The sequence below is a fragment of the Monodon monoceros genome, unplaced genomic scaffold (genome assembly GCF_005190385.1).
Source record: "Monodon monoceros isolate NGI ecotype Baffin Bay Population unplaced genomic scaffold, NGI_Narwhal_1 Super_Scaffold_1, whole genome shotgun sequence".
Lineage (NCBI taxonomy): Eukaryota > Metazoa > Chordata > Mammalia > Artiodactyla > Monodontidae > Monodon > Monodon monoceros.
The window spans coordinates 5032543-5040767 of NW_021703765.1; positions in this window are offsets into that span (position 1 = coordinate 5032543).

Genomic DNA, 8225 nt, shown 5'->3' on the forward strand with positions numbered 1-8225 from the left:
AAACAATCTGCAGGCTGAGTTTGGTCCTTGTGCTGTCATTTGCCAGTTTATGGACCCCTGGAAGCCTCTGCTTCACCTTTCATCCCTCTCTGAGAGAAAGCAGGTTTGGGTGTGTTCTCCCAAACTTTATACCTTATATCGAAGTCTTAACTTTTGAAATTAAAAAAGAAAACCAAACAACTAAGAATATGTGTCTTTTGTCCTTCCCTGCACTGTCATCATTACCCTCCCTGAGGCCTGGGTATGTGTAGCTGACCACAGGGCGGAAGGGCAAACATGACTGGTATGAGTAGGAGAAAAACCTATGGGATCATCTATCAACAGTTCCCTGATGTACTATTTTTGTCTGCATGTTCTTTTTCTCTATTTCTTTTTTTGGAAATTTCTTTATGTAATGGATTCTGCTTTGCATTTAGGACTGACTGTTTATTTCTGGCTCCTCTCCAGACCCTTAAGGCAAACATTTGGAGTCAATCTCACCCTTTGATGCAGTGCTGAGTAAGGAAGTGTTCCCACATCTAAGTAAGAGCCAACTGCAGAATTGAACCTTTTCCAGATTTTATCAAATATCTTGATAGAGAATAATGGTGACAACTTTGTTTATGTAGTGTTTCTCAGTGTTGTTTTATAAACCGCTTCTGAGGAAGTGTCTCATTAATCCTAAAAGTATCCCCATATGAAGTTCAAACTTTTTTTTGTTAACATGTTATTTTAAGAAATCAAAATGCTGCTGTCATCATTATATCATCATTATTTATTTATCAGTCTGTGGAATAAATATCAAGTCCACGTTTACAGAGATGATATAACATCAATTTTAGTAACAATCACAGATGATACACACATAATATCTCAATTATACTTCTCCCCAAATCAGTGATTCCTTGAATTATGCCTAAATTATGAAACATTATTAAATATAAATTTGCTATATAATTTATCATGACTCAAAATATATTGATGACTTAACTCTCTGTGGTTTTAAGTGAAGAAAAAGAACAAAGGGAAGTTTTAGTTTCCTCTTTATTTCCCCAAAGTACTTACCTATTCTCTCCTGAAAACTAACAGTAAACGAAATTGTCTATATCTGCAACTACACTTTGAGCTATTTGATATTTGGAATTTTCTACTTACCTTTGATATTTCTAATACTTAGCAGAGTTCTTAGAATATAGTACATAATCAGTAATATTGTTGAAAGTAATAGATACATAAATAAATTAGTACTATTGCACATCAAGTCAAGTTATTTTCAAAAAGATAGGATAGAGAGACCTTCAAGATGGCAGAGGAGTGAGACGCGGAGATCAGCTTCCTCCCCACAGATACATCAGAAATACATCTACACGTGGAACAGCTCCTACAGAACACCTACTGAATGCTGGCAGAAGACCTCAGACCTCCCAAAAGGCAAGAAACCCCCCACGTACCTGGGTAGGGCAAAAGAAAAAAGAATAAACAGAGACAAAAGAATAGGAATGGGACCTGCACCAGTGGGAGGAAGCTGTGAAGGAGGAAAGGTTTCCACACACTAGAAGCCCCTTCGCGGGCGGAGACTGCGGGTGGCGGAGGGGGAAGCTTCGGGGCCGTGGAGGAGAGTACAGCCACAGGGGTGCGGAGAGCAAAGCGGAGAGATTCCCGCACAGAGGGTCGGTGCCAACCGGCACTCAACAGCCCGAGAGGCTTGTCTGCTCACCGCCGGGGCGGGCGGGGCTGGGGGCTGAGACTTGGGCTTAGGTCGCAGCGCCGGGAGAGGACTGGGGTTGGCGGCGTGAACACAGCCTGAAGGGGTTAGTGCGCCACGGCTAGCCGGGAGGGAGTCCGGGGAAAAGTCTGGAGCTGCTGAAGAGGCAGAGACCATTGTTTCAGGGTGCGTGAGGAGAAGGGGTTCAGAACACCACCTAAACGAGCTCCAGAGATGGGCGCGAGGCGTGGCTGTCAGCGTGGACCCCAGAGACGGACATGAGACGCTAAGGCTGCTGCTGCCGCCACCAAGAAGCCTGTGTGCGAGCACAGGTCACTCTCCACACCTCCCTTCCGGGAGCCTGTGCAGCCCGCCACTGCCAGCGTCCCGGGATCCAGGGACAACTTCCCCGGGAGAACGCATGGCACGCCTCAGGCTGGTGCAACGTCACGCCGGCCTCTGCCGCCGCAGGCTCGCCCCACATTCCAATTATAACTACCGTACCCCTCTCTCTCCCCCCTGAGTGAGCCAGAGCCCCCTAGTCAGATGCTGCTTTAACCCCGTCCTTTCTGGGCGGGAACAGAGGCCTGAGGGCGACCTACACGCAGAGGCGGGGTCAAATCCAAAGCTGAGCCCCGCGAGCTGTGCGAACAAAGAAGAGAAAGGGAAATCTCTCCCAGCAGCCTCAGGAGCCGCAGATTAAATCCCCACAATCAACGTGTTGTACCTGCATCTGTGGAACACCTGACTAGACAACGAATCATCCCACAGTTGAGGCGGTGGACTTTGGGAGCGACTGTAGACTTGGGGTTTGCTGTCTGCAACTGAATTGTTTCTGATATTTATGTTTATATTAGTATAGTTTTTAACGCTTCTTATCATTGGTGGATTTGTTTATTGGTTTGTTGCTCTGTCTTATTTTATTACTTTTTAATTTATTATTCTTTCTTTTTTTCTTTCTTTTTTTACTCCCTTTTCTTCTGAGCCATATGGCTGAAGGGGTCTTGGTGCTCCAGCCACCTCCTTGGCTCCTCAGCCTTTGAGGTGGGAGAGCTGAGTTCAGGACATTGGAGCACCAGAGACTTCCCAGCCCCATGTTACATCAATCAGCGAGAGCTCCCCCAGAGATCTCTGTCTCACGCTAAGACCCAGCTCCACCCAACGGCCAGCAAGGTCCAGTGCTGGACACCCCATGCCAAACAACTAGCAAGACAGGAACACAACCCCACCCATTAGCAGAGAGGCTGCCCCAAATCATAATAAGGTCACAGACACCCCAAGACACACCATTGGACACAGCCCTGCCCACCAGAAAGACAAGATCCAACCCCACCCACCAGAACACAGGCACCTGTTCCCTCCATCAGGAAGCTTACATAAGCCACTGAACCAACGTTACCCACTGGGGGCAGACACCAAAAACAATGGGAAGTATGAACCTGCAGACTGGGAAAAGGAGACCCCAAACACAGTAAGTTAAGCAAAGTGGGAAGACAGAGAAACACACAGCAGATGAAAGAACAAGGTTAAAACCCACCAGACCAAACAAACGAAGGGAAAATACGCAGTTTACCTGAAAAAGAATTCAGAGTAATGATAGTAAAGATGATCCAAAATCTTGGAGATAGAATGCAGAAAATACAAGAATCGTTTAACAAGGACGTAGAAGAACTAAAGAGCAAACAAACAATGATGAACAACACAATAAATGAAATTTAAAGTTCTCTAGAAGAAATCAATAGCAGAATAACTGAGGCAGAAAAACGGATAACTGACCTGGAAAATAAAATAGTGGGAATAACTACTGCAGAGCAGAATAAAGAAAAAAGAATGAAAAGAATTGAGGATAGTCTCAGAGACATCTGGGACATTAAACACACCAACATTTGAATTATAGGGGTTCCAGAAGAAGAAGAGAAAAAGAAAGGGACTGAGAAAATATTTGAAAAGATTATAGTTGAAAACTTCCCTAACATGGGAAAGGAAATAGTCAATCAAGTCCAGGAAGTGCAGAGAGTCCCATACAGGATAAATCCAAGGAGAAACACGCCAAGACACATATTAATCAAACTATCAAAAATTAAATACAAAGAAAAAAATATTAAAAGCAGGAAGGGAAAAACAACAAATAACACACAAGGGAATCCCCATAAGGTTAACAGCTGATCGTTCAGCACAAACTGTGCAAGCCAGAATTGAGTGGCAGGACATATTTAAAGGGATGAAAGTGAGAAACTACAACCAAGATAACTGTACCCAGCAAGGATCTCATTCAGATTCAACGGAGAAATTAAAACTTTACAGACAAGCAAAAGCTAAGAGAATTCAGCACCACCAAACAAGCTGTACAACAAATGCTAAAGGAAGTTCTCTAGGCAGGAAACGTAAGAGAAGGAAACGACCTACAATAACAAACCCAAAACAATTAAGAAAATGGTAATAGGAACATACATATTGATAATTACCTTAAATGTAAATGAATTAAATGCTCCAACCAAAAGACATAGACAGGCTGAATGGATACAAAAACAAGACCCATATATATGCTGTCTACAAGAGACACACTTCAGACCTAGGGACACATACAGATTGATGGTGAGGGGATGGAAAAAGATATCCCATGCAAATGGAAACCAAAAGAAAGCTGGAGTAGCAATTCTCATATCAGACAAAATAGACTTTAAAATAAAGACTATCACAAGAGACAACGAAGGACAGACACTACATAATGATCAAGGGATCAATCCATGAAGAAGATACAACAATTTTAAATATTTTTGCCCCCAACATAGGGGCATCTCAGTACATAAGGCAAATACTAACAGCCATAAAAGGGGAAATCGATAGTAACACAATCATAGTAGGGGACTTTATCACCCCACTCTCACCAATGGACAGATCATCCAAAATGAAAATAAATAAGGAAACACAAACTTTAAATAATATCTTAAACAAGATGGAATTAATTGATATTTATAGGACATTCCATCCAAAACAACAAAATACACTTTCTTCTCAAGTGCTCATGGAACATTCCACAGGATAGATCATATCTTGGGTCACAAATCAAGCCTTGGTAAATTTAAGAAAATTGAAATCGTATCAAGTATCTTTTGTGATCACAATGCTGAAACTAGATATCAGGAAAGAGCTCTGTCTCCAGTGAAAGGGTTGAATGTAAACACAGCCTGACAGAGAACATATATCTCAACTCAGCTTTGAGTTGAGAATGAAGTGGAATCCCAGTCTTTTCCACATGCCAGTTTTGGGTTCAAATATACACACCCAGCTTTTTCCAGGAAACCATAAAATTTCTTTAGAAAACATCCGTCAGGGTAAATTATTCTCCTCGTCCTCCTAAGACCCTTCCATGAGCGCTTCCATTTCAGTTGGAACAAAATCAAAACACAGCAGAGCCTCCTGGGGTACCTGGTCACGGCTCTACCCTCCCTTTGCACCTGCTTAATCACTGTCTCGCCATCACTCACAGGACATTATGGCCACCACCACCCTCCCTCCTCCTTCTAGCTCCCAGCACGGAGACTCTGCCCTTGATCCTTCCTCTATGTGGAAACCTCTTCCCCCAACTCTCCCCATGGCTCATCTTCATCTTTTAGCTCAAACCTCACCCCATCAGACAGGAATGTGCTCATCATATTGACTATCTTATTGCCCTGTGTAACTTTTCCTTATTGCCATGAGATCATCTAGATTAATAACTTTTACAGTAAAAAACAAATTCTCTGCAGGCAGAAACTTTGTCTCATTTACCACTGGATTCTTGGGTGCTCAGAACATGCCTTGTCATATGTTAGATACACAAACATTTTGTCAAATAAATGGATGGATCCACGTGCTCATAAACACATATATTTTTATGTATATGTATAACTGAATCACTTTGCCATACGCCTGAAACTAACACAACATTGTAAATCAACTATAATCCAATAAAATAAAAAAACATATTTATGCCCATGCACGTATGATAACAGCTTAAAAATAAAATTTATTTAAATATATATTTAACTATAAGTATTTTATATATGTATAAAATACATAAACCATATTACAGACAATGAGGTATTCAGTTACTACTGATATTAACCTTAGAAATAATACAAAATATGAAGATTACAAAGACTAGAATTGATCAAGAAAACTGAAAATAAACATGTGAATAATGTGAGAAAAAACTTCACCAATATCCATATACTGTTTTGCCAACTTATCCCCATAATATGGTTAAAATAATATATCTATTTAAGTGATGCCTAAATGTATTTTATCAAGGCAGGAAGGCATGTGGAAAATGCCGTCAAATAGATTTTAGTCTGTTGAGGCACTGCCTGCAGTTCTACAAAATAAGGCAATAATTGTGCCTTACAGTTTCACTTTTCTTCCAAATTCATACTGTTATTATGTGAAGTCCTTTCCTAGTGTCTATATAATGAGTTTGCTGTGACAATTCTTCTTTCGACTGAGTCTGTAATGTATTTACTGGCTGCACCATGAAATTTATTTTACTTTCACAGCACTTTTTCCTTATTAAAGTGCACATTTATCTACGGAACCTGCTGGGTCCCATGATTTATGAATATGATTCTGACAGATGACTATATTGTATTTATATCTGAAAGTGAATTAGCAGGTAGAATAATTATAATGTTAGCATAATTGCAACTTATGTCTGTTTAATAAAATTCCACTTTGAAAATAGCTGTTTGAGCTTCAACTCAAAGTGTCTACCCCAGCAAGGAGTCATTAGCAAATCGCAGCATACATTACTTCATTAATTTGGTGTCACTCCTAGAAGGCTTTCCAAACCTGCCAACTTTTTCATGTTACAATGTTTTGCTCCAGGATTTGTCACTAATGTGCCACCTGACTCCCAGGACAGTGCTGGATGCTACACACGGAGCCGGGGGAAGACTTCCCCGGTGCATCCAGTGAGGGGCTCTCCATGTTGCACATTGCTGTGACATCATTTTAGCAGCTTGTACTTCCTCTTTGATAGAGAAAGAAATAAAGATCCAGGTAGGGATGGCGTCCCAGGAGCTCTAGAGCAGAGTGTTTCTAGAACCACAAAATGATGTCACTATGAACCGTAAAATGAACACTACTTACATTGCCGATAGAGTTCCCAAAATTAAAACCAAGCCAAACAAAACCTGGGCAAATCTGCTCTGTTTATCATAAGATAGTGAGATAAAACAAGATTAGTAGAAGAGAACTGAGAAGTTAGCATTTGAAAATGATAAACAAATGTCAGCTTCCAAAATTAGAAGCCAACATAAGAACATCACTTTTTAACTAGCTCAGTCATATGGAGGGAAAAACCCCTGTATTTAAAACTTATTTTGTTTCATTCTTAAAATACACTAGAAACTTAATTATTAGTATAACTCATCGGCTTATTGTGTTTATTTTCTTTCCTCCTAATGCTTCCAGCAATGTGATTAGGAAGGAAACACTGGAGAGAAAATGATTTTTTAATTACCATCAGAATTCCAAAGCCAAGTACACAGTAGAAATAGTTTTTGCCTGCTCAGTAGAACATTTCTATTTTTTTAAAATGTCCTTTAAATGTTAAAGTTTAAGGTATAATAGGTGGTGAATGTAAAATAAATGAAAGGGAATACATTTGTTGGTGCTCTGCTATTTATTCTCTGTACTAAAAGGGGAAAAAAGCCTAAACCAGAGCATGACCAAGCCCCAATTTCTGTTTCTGAATATGGATATGCCTGACATTTGGAGAGTTCCTTTCAAAGAAAATAAAACAGACTGTCATGAAATCGCCATGGTCATGGTTAGTTTGAATTTTCAACGTCTCTTCCTCTAGGCTGTTTCCTTCTAGGAAGTATATGCTCTGACACTAGATGGTGAGAAAAAGTTATCACAGCCTTATTGCCCCAGTTAAGAGGAACCCTACATAAAATTGTATAGCCAATGAAGTTGTTTTTTGAAAAAAAAACACACACTAATTTATATTAACCTCTCCAAGTATTTACTTACAGTGAAGTGCACTCAAAAAATGTATTTTTATTATGAGTTTATTTGGAACTTAGAATTCATTTTCTTATAGAAATAATGTTGTAGAAAATTACTCTATATGTCAACAAAAATGTTTTCATAATATAGTTGAAGTACCATACCAACATACTGATACTTAGACTTATATAATATCAAGAAAGACGATTCTTCGATACAAACCAGTTGTGGTTACAAAAGGAACTTAGATCAGATTTCAACTAGGGCAGTCCTGCCCCAAAGACAGATTCTGGTCAAAAACAACTCTGGACAAGATCCCTGCATCAATGTCTTTCTTAAGCAACAATGTGGTCCAGAGACTATCTTATAACATCCTCTAATTTTCTCATGCCCAACCTAGGAGGTTAGAAAACAATATCAGAAGACCTAAAAAAGGTGATAGAAAAAATATAACTCTAAAAATTTTAAATATTTGAATTACAAATATTCAAAATTTTAAACACTTCTCAGATTTCGAAAATGTTTTTCAGACAAGAGGTTAATATCCTTA